Raw genomic sequence first — 24,570 nt, 5'->3', positions numbered from 1 at the left:
AGCAAAAGCAAAATATAACCAAAGACATTGAAATAGAGAACAGGTGGACAGTGCCCAGAGGGGAGAGGGAAGGAAATTTCAGGGGAAAAGGGGAAGGGTTTACAGGAACAAATATGAAGGACACATGGACAACAACTAAGGGGGTGAAGATGGGAGGGAGATGGGAAGCATTGGGGGGTGGGCTGGGATGGGTGTAAAAGACAGAAAACTGTACTTGAACAACAATTAAAATAAATAAATTTAAAAAGTAATAAAAGAGATAATTAATAAGGAATTTTTGATATTTGTTTTATTTTCTATCTATCTATCTAATTTTAAATGTATCTATTTATCTGTCAATTGGGACCAAACATGACATATACTTTGTGCCAATTATTATAACTCATAAAAGTTTTTCGGGGGGTATGAAAATGACCATTTTTAAAATTTTCATTTTTTGGAAAAATGAAAAGAACTGTAAATTATTAGCATTTGTAGTGATATCTTTCTTTGTATCAAATTATTTCCAATCACCACAAAAGCCTTTTATTTCTGGGCTTGGCTGTGCTAAATTTCAACAAAGCAAATAACTGTCTCAGGAATGCTTAGAAGTTGTGCCAATTAACAAAAATGTGTTGATTTTATATCCCAATGATAATCACAGCAGAGGTTTGCTGAAATGCTCACCAACATCTGTGTTCTCATTCTCCTGGGCATACAAACAGATTACATTTCCCTGCTCCTCTGCATTTAGGGGTTGCACGTATGATTCATTCTGGCCAATGTGGGAGGAATGTACATGGCCTCGGCTCAGGCTAAATTTCATGCTTTTCCTTTTCCTTTGCTGCTAACTGGAAAGAAGAAGATCCAGTGGAGGACTCAGAGGCCCTCAATATTACTGTCAAGCCATACGATGGAAGAGGCCTGGATTCCTGAATATGGGCATGGGTTAGAATCTGCATACCCTGTGCCCTAACTACACTGGACTACGATGTCTAAAAATCAACTTTCCCTAACTTAAGGCCAGGAACCAATAATAGCTACAGCAACAGCTAATACACTACCTAATTTAATCCTCACAACACCCTGTTTTTAATTTTAATTTTAATCCTATTGTAACAAAGAACAAACTGAGGCTTAGAGGGATTAAATAAATTGCCTTCAACTTCTAACCAGATGTCACTGTAAAGCCCATAGTGGTAAACATTACAGTGTATTGTTTCCTTAGGAGAAATGTGGAGGCTTGGAGGAAGAAAGGGAGGCACAACTATGGTTTAAGGGTGTAAAGTTATAAAAGAGAAGACTATAAATAATAGTTATTTGCAGGGTGGTTGAAATGGGTGATCTCAGGGTTTCGATGTGTATGGGAACTGGAGGGCACTTAGGAGGCTTATGCACCTGGGAATGAACTTAGATGACCAGGGCTGGGGCTTGTTCCTACAGTAAAGTGATAGGACTGTTAGATCTGTTCTAAGCTTGTGCTGCAGCTGGAGATGAAACTCCAGGCCTCCAGAAGAGCACCAGGAAGATGGAAAACAAAGATGGGTGGATGTTTGTTCGACTGTGCCTGGATGAATTCTCATGCCATTACAAAAGTTGTTTTTATGCCACTGCTCACAATGTCTTTTTCCAAATATCAGTTCTCACAGAGAGATTCCACCAGTGCTTTAAAAATCTTTTAAAAATATTCTCTGCAAGCACATGGATTGTAAGAGCAATGAATAAAAGATAAAGAACTTTTAGGGTTATGAATAATACCTGACTAAAGCGCTCAAGTGCAACCAACCCCAGGAAGCCATTTTATTTTTGTTCATTTGGGAAGCATCAAAGCTAAAAGGTTCTTTTGGAAGGAATTTCTAATGCTGAAAAATGCTGAAAATTTTCTCTATATGTTTATCTGTAAAATAATGGATATCTCTGAAAAACAGGATATTCCAGTTTTAGATCTTCTCTAAGCTGGAAGGACAAATTGGCATGATTTATCTGTGTGTTAAATGCACTTACTCTATAACTTTGAGATCTTACTAACCAAAATAGAAAACAAAAACATATCATTGTACCTATTGGGTTGGGCAGAAGTAGTTTTACAGTTGTTCACATGAAAAATGATATAATAATTAATAAATAATAGTACAAGAATAAACTGTTTCACATACAACTGTAAACCTACTTTTCCCCACATGTACATCAAGATGTTCTTTACAATATATGTAACAAGATCATACATATTAAGAACATAAGCCATCAATAAATGAAGGCTATTAAAATATAAAGTTTAATTTTTTCGCCCTGGCTGGTGTGGCTCGGTTGGGCATCGTTCCACAAAGTAAGGGTTGCCGGTTTAATTCCCAATCAGGGCACACACCTGGGTTGCAAGTTCGGTCCCCAGCTGGGGTGCAAGTAGGAGGCAACTGATCCATGTTTCGCTTTCATACCAATCTTTCTCTCCCTCTCTACCTCCCTTCCCCTCTCTCTAAAGATAAATCAATAAATAAAATTGTTTAAAAAGTAAATGTTAACTTTTTCATTATAGTAACAATAGGGGGATGATCCAGTGAAATGGCATACCCATGCAGCTGAATGCTGTGAAACCATTTAAAAGAATGAGTAAGATCTATATTACATGTTGTCAATCAAAAATCAAGTGGCCAAAAGTATTTATAACATATTTCTACTTATGGTACAGATTGATATGTGCTTAGTTAGGCATAAAAATATTTGTATATGTGCTTTTACTCCATATAGTTAAGAGTATTTTCATTTTTTACAGTGGAAATTATGTAAATGAAAGAGAATTTTTTTAATGATAATGTTAAAAACTCTTAAAACTATAACATTAGGGCCTTATTTCCAGTGCCCTGTGGTCATCGTGCTTTCATTTTAAACCAGCAACCAGGCAAGCCTGCTTCCCAAGAGCCGTATGGATTTTTTAAGTAAACACACATTCGGAATCTTTACCTTCTGCAAGGAGGAGCACATAACAGACGGGTATGTATTAAATATCTGACTTCCTAAATTAACATTAGTTGTTTCTAAGATCTTATGGTTCACTAGAAACTTCTCTTAAAAAAACAGAAAACTAGACATCAATTTTGAATCTCCATATAGCACAACATGGTTTCCTGAGGGACTGATACTTTAGAAAGACAACCTAACTGACTCCTTTTCTGGCTGTTATGCCAAGAACCTTACGGAAATATTATTTTTAATAACATGAACAGAGTTTTCCAGAGTTGTTTGTGAAATATTTACCATATTTTGAACTAGACATCTATGATTGTCTATAAAAGATAACCCATAGAATCAAACAATGACTTCGCTAGATATACCCAAGCAAGTAATTGAGGACCCGTGGAAAGGTGGAGTCACACGTGTCTTCATCACAGCACTGTTCATAATATTGAAAACTGGAAACACCATTCATATCCAGTGAGAGGGGATGAGCTAAATATTGTGGCAAATAAGACCAGTGAGAGATTATATATATGTAAAGGACTTTGTGAAATACTAACTCCAGGAAAATACCAGGTACTATAACAATTTATCGTATTTAAGGCTTGGAATATTGTGAATCTCTTATCTGGGAGCATAAAAGCTTTCCAGAATGGTCATAGAAATGCTAATTTTCTTACTTTAATACTTATTATTGTTTTATCGGAGATTAACATGTTATAAACTTATTAAGCACATACGCATACATGAACATATACGTGTGTGTTTGTTATATATTTGAAATATCACAAAGGAAGACTGGTGAAATGAAGAACAGCTCCAAGATAGTTTGAACATTTCCACCCTTCACTTAAATGGAGATAACCTGCCATGACATGTAAGTATTGAATGTTCCCTGCACAACACAAAGGGAGGCCTGAATACGTTTAATTTTCAGTTAGGAACAAAAGAACCATAACTGGAGATACAAAGAACGGCAAAGCTAAAAATATTACCTACCTCTAATTAGATATAACTCATCATATCTCTAGTACTTATCCCCCAAATCAAGACACTGTCTTTATAACAAACAAACAACAACAACAAAAATCATGGCATTACCAAGATGTAAAGAATTACTTCCATTAACTAAGTGTATGCTATATAGTCCAAGAATTATTCCATTTTTACAACTCTAAACCATAATGGTACATTTAACTCTGATCTTTAAAAATTAAAACTCATGTTTTCTGGATAAAAATATAAGCAAATCCCTCAGTACACAATGTTAATACTATGGTAAATTAAAATAAAACAAAAGTTGAAAATGTCTAATCAATAAGAAAAAATCGTAAGCACCAAGACGGGAGTGGTAGCAGTAATGGAATCTTTATTTTAAACAGATGTTGCTAATGTACCTTTTTCTCCCTCTAAAATTCCTGAGATGAAAGTTCTTTCCTTCATTTACTAGAAAGCATTTCAGCCTAACACTGCTGTCTTCACAGGAAGTGCCGGTCCATTGTATTCATCATCACAGTAATCAAACTTTAAAAAGGTCTGTCTAGAAAGTATGGACTCTCTCCTAATTCCTGAGAATGTGTGAGAACATAGGCACAGTATGAAAAAAACAGAACTGGGAGCTCTGGAATGAGCAGCATCCTGCTGCCTTTTCAGACTTAGGGTGTAGAAGTGAAATTTTAAAGACTTCTGATGTGCCAGTGCCATTATCATATTCACATTGTTTTGTGGGGAGGACCAGAGGAAAATATCATGTGAAAAAAAGATAGTTTACCATATACCTCCTGTTACCCAAAGTTATTATGAAAATATAAAGCTAGTAAATTTCTGACATTAACTGAGTTTCTAAAAAAAATTTTTAAGGTAAATTTCTCAATTATTTCAATGGTTGACCAACAAAGTTTTGGTCTTTTTCTTCTTCCTTCCTTCCTTCCTTCCTTCCTTCCTTCCTTCCTTCCTTCCTTCCTTCTTTCCTTCCTTCCTTCCTTCCTCTTTCCCTCCCTCCCTCCCTCCCTCTCTCTCTCTCTCTCTTTCTCTCTCTCTCTCTCCTATTCAACTTTTGAAGTTTGACAAATGTCTATTTTCTGGCCTTTAAGTTTTCTTTTGTCTTCTCTATTAACTGTTAGGAAACAAACATTTATCAGTGGTAGCTAGATCTCTGGACCATTCCACAGTTAAGAAAAAATAGGCAGAATCCACATTGAGGTTCCTGTCCATCACTTTAACAAACCACACTTGAGATCAATGTTTCCTCACTGACCCTTTGATTGATGTCCTTAATTGAACAGATTTCAGCAGAAATTCTTAAAATACCTTTTAAAAATATAATTTTAACTTCATTAAATATCAGTGTTGCTATTGTTATCATAATACTTTTCAAGGCATGTTATTCAATGTACTGATCCTTTCCATTTTTCAGAATTTTTTTTCTTTTCTCCCTTTATAATTTTTTTCTCCAGCAATAGAACAGGTCTAAGGGATAGTCAAACAGGTAACAGGTTGAGACACACTGTGATGTCTTCTTATGAGAAGCTGGGTCAATCAGATGCCAACCCATTAACCCATACTTCTATAATGTGGAATTAGGGAATCAGTATTATGCTTGGGTGCAATATGCTTTATTGAATAGCTAATAGGAAGATCTGGTTCTCGTATGGTATAAAATTCTTCCTTGCAGGGGGAAAATGGACGTGTTTCACCATAACTTCAGCAATGCATTCTGATTTCACCACTCTGTGTTTCAAATTGCAAAATCCTTTGGCATTTTCCTTTTCATTTGTCACTTGACTTTAGAAGGCCAGAGATTTCCTGGAGCACATTCCATTGCATGGTTGACAATATCAATTCTACAGCTGACACATTAGCAGGCAAGGAGAAAGAGAGAAGAAGCCAAATTGGATATAAATAATTAAATTTGCAAAAGATCAGTGAGCAAGTAGGAGGAAGGAGGAAAAATGACAAAGTTACAGGGCTTTGATGCTCAGCCACAGGGGTATTAAAATATGAATATTATCTGCTGGCATAGCTAACAAAAGGAATGAGCAACAAAAATAGACCCATCTAGTGAGATTTTATAGCGTGGTGATAATCAAGCAATGACCTGTTAACTGTGTTTCAAGAAAAACGAGAGTTATGTGACACTGACCTTGGATTACTTACACTTTGGAGTAGTAACCTGGTGTTAAAACAGCAAGTCTACCCATATTCAAAAATGAAATTAATGTGGGTTACAACAGTTCGGACAAATTTTGATCAGACATTTTTGGAAAAGTTGCATTCAGTTTTGCATAATTCAAAGTTGAAATTTGGAATTAAGTTTGTAGAGAAGATAAAGAAAATGATTCGAATTTGAATATGGGAAAATATTATCTTCCCCATTGCCAAGACCAATATATTTAGATAACACACGCACACACCTTTCCACAGTGGTTGATTTCTACAGCAGCACTGAGTGACATCTTGTAAGCCACAGGCTGCTTGTTTCACATACCAGTATGCTACGGAATATTTTCCAAGCTCTCACACTGCCTTCTTATTATTTACTTTTTTAATGTCTGCATAGTATTCCATTGTACATTTTAAGGTTTAAAAAACTTTCAAAAAATAATTTGCTTATTGAGAGACATTTAAGTTTTTATATTACAAGTAATGTTGCAACGAATACTTTGGTACAAATATCTGTGTGCATTGATGCCGTTACTTCTGTGGGGCAGAGCCCTACATGTAGAATTGCAGGGCCCATAGGTAATACATGTTGTAAAATTTAATAGACTGTGCACAATAACTGACCAGTAAAATTTTATATCTTGTGGAGATTGTACAAAATATTTTATTCTCTTGTGTTTATTAATATATTAGAATCCCCGCTTTATTCAGAAAGGGTTTGGAGAAAGCTTGAAACTGAATTTTATGCAGAGTAAAAAAAGAAAGTGTCTTAGTGAGTGTCATTTTTGTCATGTTGTGATATGAAAAAAGCAGTCTTAGTGCTGACAGGTTTATGTTCTTACTGTTTTATTACAGATGCTTTTACTCCACATCCCTTCGGACCCTCGACCATCCTGTCCTCTTAAGGAAGACATCATTTCCTTCTCGCTTCTAAAGGTTTTCCTGCTCGATTGTCCATTTGCAAATTAAAGCATATATTTTCACAGACACACAATTTAGAGCTTAATAATGCATATAGTAAAACCTGATGAATTTTGACATTCGAAAGTGAATACAGATGTTCAGGTCTCAGATAATTATAAAATTGGAACAACGAATCCACTTCTATCGCTTTGCATAAGAATCCAAATTCTTTTTGCGAAAGCGGGTGTAAATATTTCATTTGCAAAAAGCTATGGGATTAGAAAGCATAGTTCTTTATCAATATTCAAGACTCAGTATAGATTAACCAGTAAGTGCTAAAAGAAACACAATTTATTTTATACCTGAATAAAGTAAGAGATAATACACCAGGGTTCAGAAATCTGACATTATCTTATAATAATCATTAATGACTCAAGGTAAGGCTTACTTCTACAAACAGACATGGTGAAGGAACTAAAGCAGTCATGATTTCTGTAGTCTTCTGTGCTCTACAAAATTTCACATGTAATTGTGAACCCTATGTTAAGTCTTCTAGTATGAAGATTGCCCAAGCATTTGTAAAAGCTGGGCCAGCAGCTTCCTTCATTTTCCCTTGAAGATTTAGGAGCCAATATGATTAACAGGAAGTGCAAAATAATTCTAAATTTGCAGGATAACTTTTCCACAAAATATCATACACCCTAAAACACACTTTTGCGTGTGACTTCCGTATTATCTGTCACAAAAGACTACCTCTGTCTACTCTTTTCATTGGCTTACATTAACAAGGAAACGTGGATGAAACATTTTATTCGCCTGACTTAGCACGCTAGCACAGTGACAAGGTGCCATCCGAATGACAAGAAATAAAGGAGTGCTTAAAAAAATGAACTCTGCTCTGGTTAAATATGGCGATATTTCTCTCCCTTGGGTCTTTTTCTTTGGGGGTGGAGGGTTTGGAGTCTGTCTGTGGGTAGCCAATTCCCTGCCTGAGAAGAGAAATATGGCCCATGGATCAAAGCTTTGGGTTTTAAAAATCTATCATGTTCTGCAATGAAAAAGAACAGGCTCCTTCTCAAAGTTATTCTTACTCCTTATACATTCTGAAGACAAATTAATGCTGAAAACAGATTTTGGAAGGCAGCTAAAGCAAGAGGAAGAGAATTTTCAGCCAACTTTGAGTACACACGAGGGAACAGTAATCTTTGTATTTGTCCATTTTATACATACTTAAAAATCCAGCAGTCCAGTCCCAGAACAGGTAATAAACAGAAAAGACTTAACACAGCCAGTAGTTTCGGAATAGAGAACTGAACGGGTTCAGTGGGTATCTCCGGAAATTTCAACAGCGTTTTGCCACAAACACACCAAATTTACACACCCATGCAGACCTTTGCCCAGAAAGCATGATACCCGGTAGCAAGGTGTATTCTTAGACTGGTTAAAGTAACTGGCATCTTCATTCATATATTTGAAGAAAAACATCACAGATTCATTTGTCACTTCTTTAAGGCATAATGTAAATTGAGGTTTCACTCCATATTCTGAAAACAAACAAACTAGATTTTTCATAGAAAAGGAATCAGAAATAGAGACTTTCCATGAAGAAGTAAGCTATCTTTAGTTTCGAGAAATAAACAGAGAGAAAAAAATCACTTAAAAGCATATAAAGCTCTGAGTGTTGGTAGTACAGAGTTTGTGTTATGAGGTTTCATGTTTCGTAAGAGTAATAAAATAATAGAGTTGAATCTCAATTATTAGCATATGATTCATCTAATTCGTGGAGTTTCTGTGATTAATTTGACAACACATTCAGGCTTCTCTTTTTCCATTTACCAAGCTCTGGGTTGCTTTTGAATTACTTGGCATGTATTCAAAAAGCATCAACCCAAATAGAATATGGCTATTTATCATGTAGCTAATTATAAATTATTCAGGCCTGTTTTGTGACCCTGTTTTCCTCTGTTAATTTCCCTAATCAAGTCGAAACCAGATTCTGAACCAATGGTTTCCAGGCTGGAGCCATTGCACGTATGTATCTTTTTTGTAAGAATGTTCTTCTCCAAGCCGACAGTGACCAGAGGGGAGAGGGGAGGGAATTTCAGGGGAAATAGGGGAGGGATTTAGAGGAACATATATAAAGGACACATAGACAACAACTGAGAAGGGTGGAAATGGGAGGGAGAGGGGAGCACGGGGGTGGGACAGGATGGGAGTAATAGACAGAAAACTGTACTTGAAAAATAATTAAAGAAAAAAAAGAATGTTCTTCTCAATTAGTTTTATAACAAACTTGAATATAACGAATCCTCTTGAAATAGAAAGGGCACATAGATGTGTCTCTTTTCTTTAGGGCAGTAGTAAAAAGACCAATTTTATTCAAAATCTCACATGAAGTAATTTCCATACAACCTCATGGTCCAAGGCAAATTAATTAACTGGGCATAAATCTCCTTATAAGTGATGAAAGTTTTGAATTAGGTTTTCTCTACTGATTCTTATACATTGGTATTAAGAATCAGATTTAGTTTAAAAGAAAAATACACATACAAGAATAAAATAACTTACTGTCTACTTTTTGTGCATGCAAATATTGCCAAATTAATGCTATTTTAATCTTAATAATATTGACTCATTTGATAGTAATTATAATAAATACCATTCCTTGGGGCCATGCATGTCAGCAACTTACTATCAAATGTTTTAAAAATATGTTCTTTCTTCTTGCAATTTTTCTGTAGCTTGAGATTGCTTTATATAGATACAAGGAATCGTGTGAACATGTTGATGAAATACATTTTCTGGCTCTATCTAAGAAACACCGCAGCTGATCGGTTGGCAAACCGTAAATACGACATTGAAGTGCTGCAGGTTCCTATCCGTTGTCACTTTCGCCTTCAGCGTTCTTTTGCCCACACACTTTGTCTCGATAGAAACCATTTACATAAAAACCATAGTGAGAGGTGACTGGGGGCAGGGTACTTCGGTTGCCAAAAGTAATGTGTTATATCATTTAGCACTTTTGAGTTTTTTTAAAATTTGTGAAGCATCTTCACATCATCTAATTTTGATCTAAAACACAATTAAAAAAACAGGAAATATAGGCATAGCGGTGGGATATTGTCATGTACTGTACAGATGAAAATATTGTTTGTGTAAGTCAAAAGTCAGGAAATAGCAGAGTCAGACTGGAACCGGATTCCCTGATTCTATACAACTAGAGAAAAGGAGAGAGATTCAGTAGGATCTTGCTTATGTCACTTCCTTTCTATGAGCCTTGCTTTCTTCATCTGTCCAACAGGAATATCGATCTTTGCTGCCTCATCAGTACAACAGGAATATTGATCTTTTCTGCCTCGAGGTGCTGTGAGGATCTAATGGGATCACACAATAGAGCCATAATACTAGAGCATTCAGATAAAACCCTTGATCATATTCCCAGAAAGTCTGTCTGCCTTGTTGTCCTGCTATACTGAACTCCCTTACCTCAATTCCAGTGTCTGTGTGTTAATTACGCACCATCCGCAGTGCTGGGTCTTAAGATACAAAGTGGCTAATAATAAAAATAAAATGTATGAACATTCACAGCCTCACTTGGTAAGTGATGAAACCTCACTGGATGCCAGTTATCATTTTCAGTGATGTTAAATTGCCCTAACTCAACTAGGCTGTAGGTTGACTGCTCGCTTCTCTGTTAGTTTAGAAGCCACAGCCAATCATACTTCTAACTCAGGAATTGATGGGTAAAAGTAAAAGAAGTAGGATGCTATAACTAGAGCATGAACAAATAGACTGGGGATATGTATGTACAAATATTTCGTTATTGCTCCATTTTATAGATGTGTGGGAATTAATATTCTTCCAACAATGATCTTGGACAATGCGTGTTACAATGGCAATAGGTATTATTTTGTAAGTATTATCCCAGTACTTTTGAAATTCCATCATCAAAATGATAAAAGAATTGGACACAATTTCTCCTTACTGTGAAACTATATACAACTGAGTATTTCTCCAATGCCCTTTAACGGAAGGACAGTTTCACTGGTAACATAGTATGAGAAAAGTAGTAAAAGAACAAACTAAAAAAAAATTCTAAGGATCTGTTGAGGACCTGCAGTTAGCGACACAGATTTTTCTACTGCCCAATCAGATAGATGAATAGTAATAAGTGAACAGTAGCCCATAAAGTAGAAGCCTGTGCTGATACCTAATTAGACATTTCCAAATGGCTCCTGGCTTACACAAGGCTTCTTCTGAGGCTATAGTAGTGTGAGCAGGAATGTGGTAAATGGAAAAAGGCACAGAAAAAAACAATAAAATCCCCCAGGTCTGAATATCTATGATCCCAATTATTTGACTTGCATGTGGTGTTTTATATTCCTCAAAAGTGTGCATTATCTTGTTTGAAATCATATGAGAGTTTGCAATTTTTGGAGATAGAAGAGGAGATTCTAGAAGTTTCAGACACTTAAATTTATAGTCAAGGAAGGTCAAAGCAAGTCTCATTTTTAAACACAAGTATGTATTTTAATCCTCACAACAATCCTAAAATTGTAGATACAAATGACCTGATTTTACAAGTAATAAAGCTGATAAAGAGAAGAGGTGGGATTTGAACCCAGACTAGATTGGGTTTAAGGTCTAGGATATTAGCATTTATGTTTTTCAAGATAATTTCATGATGTACAAACTTTTTTTTAAACAAATAAGAATAGGAAAGATTGCCAAATATTGAGATAAAATTTGGGTAGAAAATATCTTGTACATTATTCTTTGGATTCTATGTCACTGGAACTTTATCTGACACAATTACAGAAAAATAGATTTTTATTTTAATAGAAAAGAGAAAAAGCAAGTTCCTTGAAAGGGACGAGTCAACACTATGTCTTTACCTGCTAAGCTCTGTTTCTGTCCTTTTCTTCCTTTCTTATCTTAATGTTTCCAAGCTTAAGACATAACCACAGGAATGGGGGAGGAAGAAAATGCTATAATGGTGAGAAATAGTACCCCTTCCTCCAAAACCATTCAGCTCATCAGTTAACAGAGTTCAAAAGGGTAAGAAGCGAATGAAACCGAAGAGCTTTTCCCTTGCACTGCATGGGATGAACTGGCCCTGATTAATTTTTGAGAAGTTAAAACTCATTTGTATTCTCTGAGTTGGCTTTGATTCCTAGATGTCATTCTGAATACCTGCTGGCACCATTATGGGCTGTGTGCAGAGAGCTGAAAAAGACAAGCAGGGACTACAGATTTTGTTAAACGTGTTCCTGAGGGACACAGGCCATCGGAAAAATGCACTCAAGTCTCCTAATGTCTTCCACATATCCGCTGATATAACAAAGCTCTCACTAGGTCCACGGGGCTCAGGATGTGGGTGCTTCCGCACAGGACGCCTTATAGAGGCCAACAGACTGAGGCAAGCTAGTTATTAAGTCACAAGGAGTAACAAAATTCCAGGGTCAGCTTTCCAACAGCTTTTATGTTTGTCTCCATCAATGTAAATTTTGTATGTAAACGAGTGTAGCTCATTTTAATGAAGTGTATAGTTTAAATGTATTTAAATGAATTATGCAAGGACACAGCAGGGAAGCAACAGATGTACCCATCTGACAGGGGTCATGCTTAGTTTCACTTGATGAATGTTTGTTTTGTTGCTTTGAAAAATTAATGCAATGAAATATTTAAAATGGATAAGAAGGTTTTAAAATGACTTCGAGAAAGAGTCTTTCCTTCCAAGAATTTATTTTTGCTATGCCATTGGCATTAAGTAGGATAGTATTAACATAGTTCATCTTGGTGTGCTAAGAAAGATGCGTGGATATTTATTAATGTGTGAGCACATGGCATGCATAGAGGAACTGCATTTGAAGACAAAATTTGAAATGTGGGCAACTCAAGCATGTCCTGTCACTCAGATAAGAGTAAAAGGCTTGATGGTTTGGGAATCTGGTGATTTGGTGGGGGAAGACAGACAGGATGATACAGATTTCAGATGGCTTTAACCTTTCTGTGTTAGCAACTTCTTTGGCCGTCTTCTTATCTTGGAGCATAACTTCACATTAAATTATTTATGTTATGGATAGTTAAGAGATAGTCGCTATTTTTCTTTAAGGAGAACTAGCTGCTTCCTTTGGTATAACAATTGTATTTATTAATAAAAATTATCTGTAAAAATATTTGGTAAATACTTAAAAAGTTATAGAATAAGATAATAACAGGATCCCAACTGCATGGCTTGTACAAATTAATTGGCGAAGCCACGAATCGCCCAGCATCCTTTCCTGCTAATAACGCACAGAATGCTAACAGGTCACTGAGTGGTCCCCCTTACCCTGCTCCCATCTAGTTCACAGAGAAGGATGAGTGCCAGAGACTTTAGGGAAGGCACTCAAGATTACATAGCATCCTAATTCCAATGATGTACCATACATTAGAATCTAATTCTACTATTTATCTATTAATTAATTCAGTACACAAATTTCAAGCTTTTACAAGTTATGTAGTCTTAGGTTGGACATATAACAGTGAATAAAACTGAAAAGATTCTTGATATCATAGATTTGATGCTTTACTACACAGAGATGGATATTGATTAATAAATAAATCAAGTACATATGCAAGTACAAGATAACAATTACATGATAAGAAAAAATGCATTATTTTATTATGCCTGTCACATATGCTACTGACCAGAAAAGTACAAAGATACATGCCCAATAAGTCCTCAGCCCTAGGTTTACAGAGATAAGGGAGCTTGCCTTTGATGTACTCCCAAGATAGAGCATGAATTTCACAGGGACATGGGCTCTCTCCCACTGTGAGAGCTCATAGATTCATCTATCGTCTTTTTTCCTCTCCCAGGAAATCCTGGATGGTTGACAAGCATTTACAATCATGGCCAACGACAGAGAAAGTACCAGCAAATACTATTTTGTTCCTTGCCCTTCTTCTATTCTATCCGAATCCCCATCAAACAACAGGTACAATGATGAAAGAGGCAAGTAGAACAATAGTCCCCATGATAACTCACACAAAGCCTGGGGAATCCAATGAGGTTCAGTAATAACAGCATTAAAAATGCTCATGTCAGCAAACACCTGCAGCCTGGAATGAACAGCATTCATAAGGAGAGAATGGGAAGCACAGAGTTATGAGGCTACACCTCTCACGTATACCATGTGTGTGTTTTAAAGGGGGCTCTCTGAGAAAGAAAATGAATTTAATCGAGTCTTTTTTCCCCATCTCCTTTAGCATGTTTTTTCTTTCAGTGCCCTGCACATGGGTGGCTGTGTACCAGACACACAGCCGTGTGCACATTCACGTGATGAACCTTCTCAACCAGAGGGTGGCGGGGCAGTCGAAGAATCTCTTCAGGGACAAGCGGTGCTCTCCAGGCTCGTGATTCACTTGTGAACTCAGACTGCTGCAAAGTCCTGGGCCTGAAAACTCATTTTCCTCCATGAGTCAAGGCCCAGATTATTTGGTTTTAAGATGCTTCTTCTTGGAAAGGGCTCAGGGACAGTTAAGAGGAATTACCTAAGAAAGAACAATCTATCAACAACATCTAAGGGCTTGGTGGATTGCTCGCCACTAGGAACCACCAGAGAATGACCATACATCTTTGATCCAGCATGGAAGTCCCATTAGTCAAACTAAGCTTCAAAGAATGCAATGTGCTTATGCTTCTCATTTGATTATCAGCTGGGTTGAAGACATAACTAGCTAAAGAGAGTTGATGTTAACTGCATTTGTAATGAGCCAAAATTATGTTTATTTTGCACTTCAAAGTAAAATACATTTCTAAAACAAGAGACGAACTGCAAGCACAGCTGCAGCAAGACGTTGCAACCATGTTCAAATTCATGCAGGCCTTCCTCAAGGCCAGAACGAGCATTGCATTTAGAAGTGAGTCTAACTGCTCATGAAGGTCCATTTTACCACTGTCAGAGGGTCCTGGCTTGGGAGTCAGTACCAGAACTGTAAACATACAGCCCAGAGATGAGGCCCATCAGGGTCCCCAGAAACATTTGGGTAGAATGAATCCTGGTTGAGATAAACATTTAATACACACCCATTGATAGAACACTCAACTTCAGCCCTGTCACCCTAAGGAGTGCTCGAGGAAAGCATCTATCTATCTATCTATCTATCTATCTACCTATCTATCTATCTATTGATTCCTAGAGATTTCTTCCACACACAGCACTTAATTACCATCCCTAGAGATGACAATAACATATTGAGAGGCCTTGTCTTTTTCCCTTATATCACCTTTCGCTCAACCAAAATAATTAATTTTTAAACATCTCATATATATTCCATCATCATTTAAAAGGAGAACATATCTTTTCCCAGGCAATTCTTTTTCAGTTTTCTTAAAGTGTCCTTAAGGGGTTTAAGAAACAATCTGCCCCCCATGTGGTGGTAGAAGCTTTTCTCGACAACACTGCAGATGGCATGAACTGCCCTTAGAGACCATCATGAAGAGAGACAGTCCGTGTGAGCACCTGGAATCAGCATCCAGAGCTTAGCACGCTGGACCAGGGGCTCCAAAGAGGAGCTATTGGACCAATGAGACAAATATTTGCTTGCACGTGTCCAGAGAAAAGAGAGGAAAAGAGTCAGTCCTCAAACATCCACCTGCAGGCTAATGTTGCCCTCGCGTGTTCCTGATCTACGTGTACGGTAAATCAGCAGGACAATTTGGCTGGCACTGAAGGGAAGTCACTTTTTATTAACTGTGTTTCCCCAAACAAGGCCCTTTCACCTCTGCCAGGGATTCACAGTGCCCTGTCAAACCGCAAAACAGACAAAAACGGCGAATGAGGGGCTCTGACACTCACAGGCCCTTCTTTGTGTCATAGCAAAGATGCAAACTGCAAACCTAAGTCTTACTAGAGAATTGTTTTTACTGAGCACTTGCCATGTGCTGGTATTTTACTGCTCCTTTATGTGGACTATTTTGTTTAATCCGTAGCAGATGTCTATACCGACTCACAATCAGAAATGTATATGAGACTCTTCAGCTACTTTGAAAGCCTTCTCCATCTTTTCTACTTTAAGAGATGATGATGCCATCTATTTACATCTATAATGTTAAGTAACATCAGCAACGTTACTTGCATCATTAATCAGAGAGTCACCTGAGTTTCATTCAGGATACCTTAATCTCCCCCTAAACTAACATGCAATCTCTCACTAGGTCCTGCCTCTGATACCTCAAAATGGTAAATTTAATTAACAATATATAAATATATGTTGAAATATGTCCATATCCACTGCCCCTTAAGCCATCATTAGCTTTCTTCCGTGCACAGCAACAGTCTTTAATGGTTGCCCTGTTTCTACTCATATTTTCTCATAATCCAGTTTCTACACATAAACTAGTACAATCATTTAAAGATATATATATTAGACTTTGTCACTCCCCTGTTTAAAAACTTCCCATTGTGCTTGGAATCTAGCCCTGCCATTTCAGGTCTCTGAGGCCCTGGGTGGTCAGGTCCAGCCATGTGCTGTAGCCCTGCTCTCCTGTGCCCTGTGTTCCAGCCTCATCCACCGTCCTTCAGCTGCTCTGACATTGACACTCTTCCATGCCTCAGGGTGTTTGCACATGGGTTCCTTCTGCCTGTAATGCCTTTTCCCTGCCACTCTTCACCTGTCCATGTCCACTTCTGATCTCAAATTTAATAGTACACTCCAGAAAGCCTTTTTGGATAACTTAAACAGGTCATTTACTCTCTCTCTCATTGCATTCTGTTCTTTGCCGTCATAGAATTATCCAAATGTATAATTATCCATTTGAAGGTTGTTTGATTATCTACTCTCTCCTACTTAGATATTAAGCTTTATGAGCTCAGGGACCATAATTATTTTGTTTGCCACTGTATTTCCAGAGCCTTGCACCATGCCTGATTAATGTAGAATGTTAATAAATGTTTGCTGAGTAAAAAATAATTTCAGTATAGAGGGCCAGTCTTACTAAAGCAATTTTCCTAAATGCTATCTTCCTGTTTTTGTTGTTGTTAAATTGCCTTGTCTACTTGAGAAAGTAATTAGGTCTACTTTGAGTGAGAATAGCAATGTCCCACTCAAAAAGTCTTAAAGACAGAATTTAAGATGTGTTGAAACAAGGCGAAAGGTAAATAAATATGATGATGATGGTAAATATTATTGTTACACCAAATACAGAGTGCTTACTGAGAGGTACTCTAAGTTAAGGACTTTACATTATAACCTCACTTAATTTAATAATTCTACAAGGGAGGTGCTATTATTGTCCTAATTATACAAATTAGAAAACTGAGTCATGGAGGAGCTAAATCACTTGTCCAACATCCTGCAACTGGCAGGCGGTGGAACTGGGATTCTGATCAAGGCAGTCTTGTTCCAGAGTTCAGTTCGTGTTGTCTTTTTTCCCCCAGAGCCACAGAGATATGTGTACGCGGTGGTAGAAGACAGTGTCAGAAAACTCTGGGTCACAGAATGGAGCCAAAGCATGAAGGGCCGTACATTTCGAAGGAAGCACTTCATATGGAATGTGAGAGAAAAATAAGACATACGAACTCCTTTGCTAGAAGCTGAAGTGTAATTTGGCTTGAGTACCTATTTTCTGATAAGTGGAATTGAGACTGTGAAGAAATAATAGCTATGAATGGAAGCAGAAAACCAAGGTTTGGATATGGATCTGAATCCATTTTCCCCTCCACTTTTAGACTAAGAATTCCAGAAGCACAAAAGAGAAATGGTGATATAACAATAAATTCCAATCTATGCACATAATTATTTACTTTATTTTTATAAATCTGATGTAAAGGTAGAAATTGCTGAGGGTTCTGTCAACTGAATACATTTAATAAAACTACAATAAGATTTAAAATAAATTTAGGGATTAAGATGTATCATTATCTTTAATTTAAAAAGTAAATCTGGGCATTTTAGGGAAGAATAAATTGGCAGTGATTGAGTGCAGAGATAACTATTAATATGCTATGTGCCCAAGATATTGTGATATGAATGCAAAACGCACCGACAGACCTGTCACTGTGCTGCTAACGGAAGTCTCCGCTGGGATATACACAAACAAGCATTCAGGGGGCCCCACCAGGATGTCTTAGGAAAGGAGAAAGTTCTATCTTGGTTCTCTTAGCTGAACAGCTGAAGTTTGGACTAAATGTATTCTAGCCACCTAATGATGTGTTCAACTGCAACCATCTGTAAGGTAAGAAAATCCTTCACTTTTAATGATAAACAGTAAAATCTATGCCTTATACACTGGCCTTGTTCAAAGCCATCTTCCAAAAGTGGATTAGGAGAAAAAGGAAAATAACCTCACTGAGATTGTATTTGAGTAATGATGTCAAAGAACACAACTGTTTGTTCTTTTGCCTTTTGTTGTTGTTGATGTTGTTTAAAGGCATCCTGGCACTCCAAACAGGATCCACAAGAGGCTTTTAAGCATCGTGTGAACATCTTTGGTCAGTCACTTTCATTTTGTAACATGGAATTTCTGTTAGAACAGCAATATGTAAAAAATCCAATGGACTTCAACGCTTTAAAACGAGATCCATGCAGGAACTAGAAATGCAGTCCTACTAGATGTCATCATTCACATAACACCCTTCTGAATTGAGAGAAATCTCTGTTACACACCTCTTCACCTCACTTACGTATGGCAGGCTTTCAAAAACAAACCAAATCAGTTAAAAGGACTTCTAAAAGCAGGATTCCATACAGGGTTTCACAAACATGTTGGAATAAGTACCGAGAAAGGAGGTGCACAATCTACCGGGGACGGGGGTGTGCGGGCTCACTCTGAGCTCCTGGCTGGTCAGGTCTCCACCCAAGGATGAAACTCAGGGAGGGGGAGGAGCCCAAGCTAAACAAACAGAAAGGTTCTGTGGAGTGCTGAGTCAAGGGACTGTAACCACAGAGAATTAAAAGCTTTGAAAAGGAAATGTAAGTTAAATTTGTATTCAACGATCAAGCAATTTGGGAAATTTCACTCAATATCAAAGTGTAAATATCTAACCATTGAGGTTACAAAATACCTCAGGATTTCAAACTTGAAAATCCCTCTGACTCAAACAGCAAGACACACAAAAAAGCAGTCCTTTTGAAAATTAAGTAGTTCTCCTGAATGCTTAATCACTTCCTGCAAGACACTTGATACAACACAACACCAGAGAAAGGAAAGGAGGAGGGAGTATCTTTTGGGTTATTTTGGAGGCTCCATGGAGGCTCTTTTGCAAGGGCATACTTCTGAGAGCTTTGACATTCAATGGGAAATCATCAAGGCAGGATTTTCCAATGACTGTACATGAGTGTAGGTTACAGATTGCTCATGAATGAATCATGCTCTTTGTAAAGTCATAGAGCCAAAATCCCCACAATACATTGATACTTCCCAGCTACACTAAGGGTAAATTGTGTCACGGAGTCCTCATAATGACCTATCACACCTTACAAAAGACATTTCATAAAATTAAGTGGTATAATATATACAGGTCCAGAGTGAGTCACTCTAAAATGTGCCTCTGTGGTAGGCAGATTATTCTGAACTAAAGGGGACTTCAGTCACACGTGCAAGAGAAATGTCTGCCCCCGACCTTAACTACCTAGAAGAACTTGAATTAGAGGTTTTGTCCATAAGACATCATCAGAGGTAACTTCTTTTGACCCATCCATAGGGCAGGGCCTTTCTTATCATCTTGCAGTGACCTTTTGGAATCCCCAAGGTACCTTACCTCATCCACAGTTCAGGACGTTGTATACACCCATGCTCCCTTGCCACCTCTAAAGTTTTCCTGCATGTGGGGTCCCTGACTCTCTCATGTATGCAGAGTTCCCAGATATATACGTATTAAATTTGGTTATTTTCTCTTGTTAATCATTTGTGTGCTGTTTGTAATAGAAGAGGATTGGAAAGAACCTGAAGAGCCACAGTAAAAGAATTTTTAAATTTCTATAAAAAGTATTGCTCATGTAAATGGTGGAATACTATACAACTATCAAAAGTAGTGAGGCAACTTTCCTTGTAGTGTTTAGAATAAACTTCAGGATACGGGATTAAATAAAACAAAGTCAAGGTTGAAAGAAAAGTCTCTATGCGCCACCACTGAAACAAAAGCATAAACGTAAGCTTATGAGTTAGGAACAGCCCCTGCAAATGCAAGGAAACTTCATACTAATTCTTCTGGGGAGAAAACTGGACTGGCTGTGCCACAGGAAAGAGGGGGAAAGTACTTTTTATAGCGAAGCTTTTGCATTTTACAACTCTGTACATGTTATCGACTCAAAACATAAAGTAAGTGAAATATGCATTAGAAGAATCCATCACAATTGAGTTTTAAATTTCCCAGGAAAAATAAGTGACTTTCATATTTTAAAATTTACTTTCATAAGAGACAGCAACTCAAGAATTATATAATGATTACCTGTTATTAGATAAAATTCAGGATTTGCTCCCAATTAATAGCACCAAAACAAAACAAAACAAAAATGACACTGGTTTGCCATAAAAAATAAGTACTTTATCATATCCACTCTCCACAAACTGGGAAGAACCCAAATGCCTTTCAATTAGAGAATAAACAAAATGAGGTACAGCAACTCAATGAAATACTACTCAGCAGTAAAAAGGAATGGACCAATGATACATTCAACTACATGCACTCATTTTAAATGCCTTATGTTAAGTGAAGGAAGGAAGATTCAGAAGACTACACACTGAATGATTCCATGTGTATAATATTCTACCACAAGCAAAACTTCAGGGATGGACAACGAAGTTGTGGGTTTTGATGTTTAAGAGCAGAAGGGAAGGCCTGACCACGAAGGGGTAGCATGAGGGAATTTAGAGGAAGTACTCTGTGCCTTGATGGAGTACCCTAATAATATATCATTAACATTTTGGAGAAAGGCTAACAGATCTGGAAAATAGAAAAAGCAAGAACAGCTAAAAATTTAAAAAACAAAACTTTGAAAGTAAAATCTATGGCAGGAACTACCTCTGTGAGATAAAGTATATTATGATTAGGTAAATGTGCCAGTGTGACTCTCGTAAAAAGCAAGCACAGGTATCACAGGTAATTAAATTAGCACAGGGGAAGGTGATGCCAAACAGTGTGAAAGGAATGGATTGCATTCTATGTGCTGCTGAGATGCCCTGTTAAATAATCAATTTAGTACGTATTTGATTATACCAAATTATTAAGAAGCTAAAGTGGAAAAAATATGATGCAGTAGTGAATGCTAGTGAAACCCCTTAGTTTTAAAGTGATTTTGTAAAATGTACAATGGAAAAGATTATTTAATATAACAATTTAATTATTATTTAAATACGGAAGTAAATTTCAGCAGAAAGCTAGAAAAAATAGATGACAAATGTAATAGAAAAATGCTCAACATCCTTAATCTAGAAAGCATTTTATTAGAACAGAAAGATTAGGTCAAAATCATTTTTGAAAAATTGAACTGGGTAGAACCAAACACGAGTAGTTTAAATCAAACCCAACCTGGCCAACCCAGCTCCGTCTTGTTCTGTTTGACTCCAGGGGCTCATCAGCATCTGACCTGACCATCTCAACCTGGTTCTAACTGACTGTCATCAATTGAAATGCAAACATGTTAGTTGGAATTTTTTTAGTATCACAGAGGTTCCAAAGGTATCAATCTGGTTCCATGTGGCAAGGACCTTCTGTCCTCAAATTTTTAAAAAATAATTATTTCAGGACATTTTATAACATTAGCTATTAAGAGGCTCCGTTAATGTCACTTCACATTTGACTTTTACAACTTCACAATCAATGATAAAAACAAAAAGAAATGAAGACATCATGGAACAACATTGCACTGGAAAATAGATTTGTTATCAAACTGTTTTAGAGATTCCTTAAACCTAAGAGCTACAACTCTGAAAGTTCCTTCTGAGAATATATTATTTTCAAAAGCTGCATTTTATGTTCTTTATATACATGCAAAGCTAACATGAGTTCATTGCATAGTTGAAATGGTAATTACATAATAACTATTTATCATGATCATATATCTCATGAAATCTTAGAATGGCGGTAAAAATGGGTCTTCCTCTATAATAATAGTTGATTCCTTTCCTGCAGGTGAAGTTGATCATTCCCGTTCTACCCCCATTATCCAGTCTCTACATTACATTTCCTCCACTACATGTTTAACCCTCACCTTGAAAATATATTTCTAGATCTGTTTTACACTCAAATTTAAAATATTTATGAATGAATTCAAAACACATTCAAGTGTCTACTAATGTAAAGACCATTGACTTACTATAAGATAAACTTGGCTCTTGTATACAATGTTTTTGTGCCTTCAATCACTAAACTATATGGATTTTCTACCTTGTCATTAGGAGATGATTTTTTAAGGGTTCTTATTCTAGGATTGCTGGAATGGTATTCACCCATTTAGACATTACTTTCCCATATGGCTTTGAGATTTACAGCCCCTTTGTAACCACAGAGAAAACTCGGTTCTGTTCCTTGGATTGGGTACCTGGGGTAATTATTTTTCTAAGTGGTATATTTCAGCCTAAAATCTCACTGACACCAAGACATTTTCTCTCCAGTATCTCAGGAATGCAAGGAATAAAAAGCATTATCATGTGCCACTTAGTTTCTATGGCCTTTTGGTCTACCCACTGGAGTGATACCATACAGATGGAGGGAAAAAAACACCCAAAACCAAGTCTTTAACTCTTTTAATTGAGGCTTTTTAAATGTGCCTTTCTTCCATTGCCAGCTCTCAATTGTAATATACAATTCAGGATAGAAAAGAAAATCATTCCACAGCTTCGTTTTTGAAGAAAAATTGCTTCTTTAAAGGAAGTTTCTATAAACAGACTACCTTTCCTTTGTAACAAAACAACCATTTATTAAACACTGGTAGAAAAACCAAGGGCACGGTTTGCTACACGTAATGGCCAAATATTTCCGCTCTTCTGAAAATTAGAATGGGTACCGAAGGAAGCAACTGAATCCCAAGGAGGAAGGCTTTGGGTGGACTAAAGGAATAAAACATTTTAATGCAATGCGGAATATTAATATTTTGTTCTATTTAGCAAATAAGAAGGAAAGTTAGCTCTCCAAGTTTGGGGAGGGATGAAAAATGTGCACAGGCGAAGAGTTACTAGAGTTCTTGCTTGTTTCTTCTCCTATAGTATTTCTCTTCTCCATCCAAGAAAAAAATATATACGACTTAATATAACTAAATGCTTTTTACACCTAAATAGTACTTAGTATTTACCAAGAACATTGTAAGATACACATCTTATATTCACATTACTATATAACATTTAAATCCACAGCCACCTGCAAAATACTGCCACAGAAAAAGGCTGATTAGCTCTATTTTGTCACTGAAGAAATTGAGGCACAGAGAGATAAGTAACTGGCCAAAGGTCACACATCCACTAAGGAGAAGAATTAGATTTGGGGATCAATGAGCCTACAAACCATGTCTGAGTCTGAGCAATCTACATAAATTCTGTAAGTCTCAGCCTCCTCATCTGCAAAATGGTACAGTGCCCTTTTCCTACGGGTATTTCGAGAATGATATAATAATCCATAAACATTAAGCACAAAGTTAGTCATAGAGTAAATCCCTCATTTTCTCCCCACCAAAAAAAGTGTTTATCTTTTTTACAGAACAGAGATATTTCCTGGCTCTAACTGTATCCCTTCCCCCAGGAAGGGATATAACATGTCATCAACTGAAATGCAAACATGTTAGTTGGAATTTTTTTAGTATCACAGAGGTTCCAAAAGTATCAATCTGGTTCCAGGTGGCAAGGACCTTCTGTCCTCAAATTTTAAAAAAAATAATTATTTCAGGACATTTTATAACATTAACTATTAAGAGGCTCAGTTAATGTCACTTCACATTTGACTTTTACAACTTCACAATCAATGATAAAAACAAAAAGAAATGAAGACATCATGGAACAACATTGCACTGGAAAATAGATTTGCTTGACTGGGATATAACTGACATCTTATGTTGGGTAAGTTGAAGGTGTACAATGCATTGGTGTGTATACTGCAAAATGAATACCACTATGGCTTTAGCTAACACTCCCTCTAACTATACGTTTTAGGAGATATTGGTGTCAAAACTAAGGTCAAAGTAATCACACACAAAGAGTAACAAGAGAAATGCTCTATAGTCAGACAATAAAAGAAAAGAAAAATGTGCAGAAACTGGAAACACTTAAATCCTGAAATTAAAATGGGAAGTGAAAAGAAATTTTCTTCTCTGTAGAAGCCAAAAGAATGTAAAATAATTCTCCCGAATCCAGGACAAAAAGGTTTCTGTGCAAAACTGGACTAACGCAGTAAGAAATTAACAATGTAAATCGAACAGCTTAATGAAAGTTTCCGAGCAAACACGTGACAAGGGTCAAGAGGAGAAGCTCTTGGTGCTATGGATAAAAGACTTCATTAAGTCCTTAAGGAAAGAGGGTATAAATATTTATTTGAACAATAGTTCAAATCACCGTAACAACTGATGAATCCACTCTGATGACACCATGGGACACTA

The 24,570-nt window shown here is 36.8% G+C and overlaps 1 protein-coding gene across 6 annotated transcripts in view; it reads right to left on the bottom strand.

Moving 5' to 3' along the window:
• The window catches only part of RBMS3 (RNA binding motif single stranded interacting protein 3), a 480,675-nt gene that overhangs the window by 180,428 nt on the left and 275,677 nt on the right, over positions 1-24,570 (bottom strand). The gene's annotated exons all lie outside the window — the stretch shown is intronic.

The sequence above is a fragment of the Sturnira hondurensis genome, unplaced genomic scaffold (assembly GCF_014824575.4).
Source record: "Sturnira hondurensis isolate 20B ecotype Veracruz unplaced genomic scaffold, ASM1482457v3 Scaffold0019006, whole genome shotgun sequence".
NCBI classification, from domain to species: domain Eukaryota; kingdom Metazoa; phylum Chordata; class Mammalia; order Chiroptera; family Phyllostomidae; genus Sturnira; species Sturnira hondurensis.
This window is presented reverse-complemented; position numbering and strand designations above follow the sequence as displayed.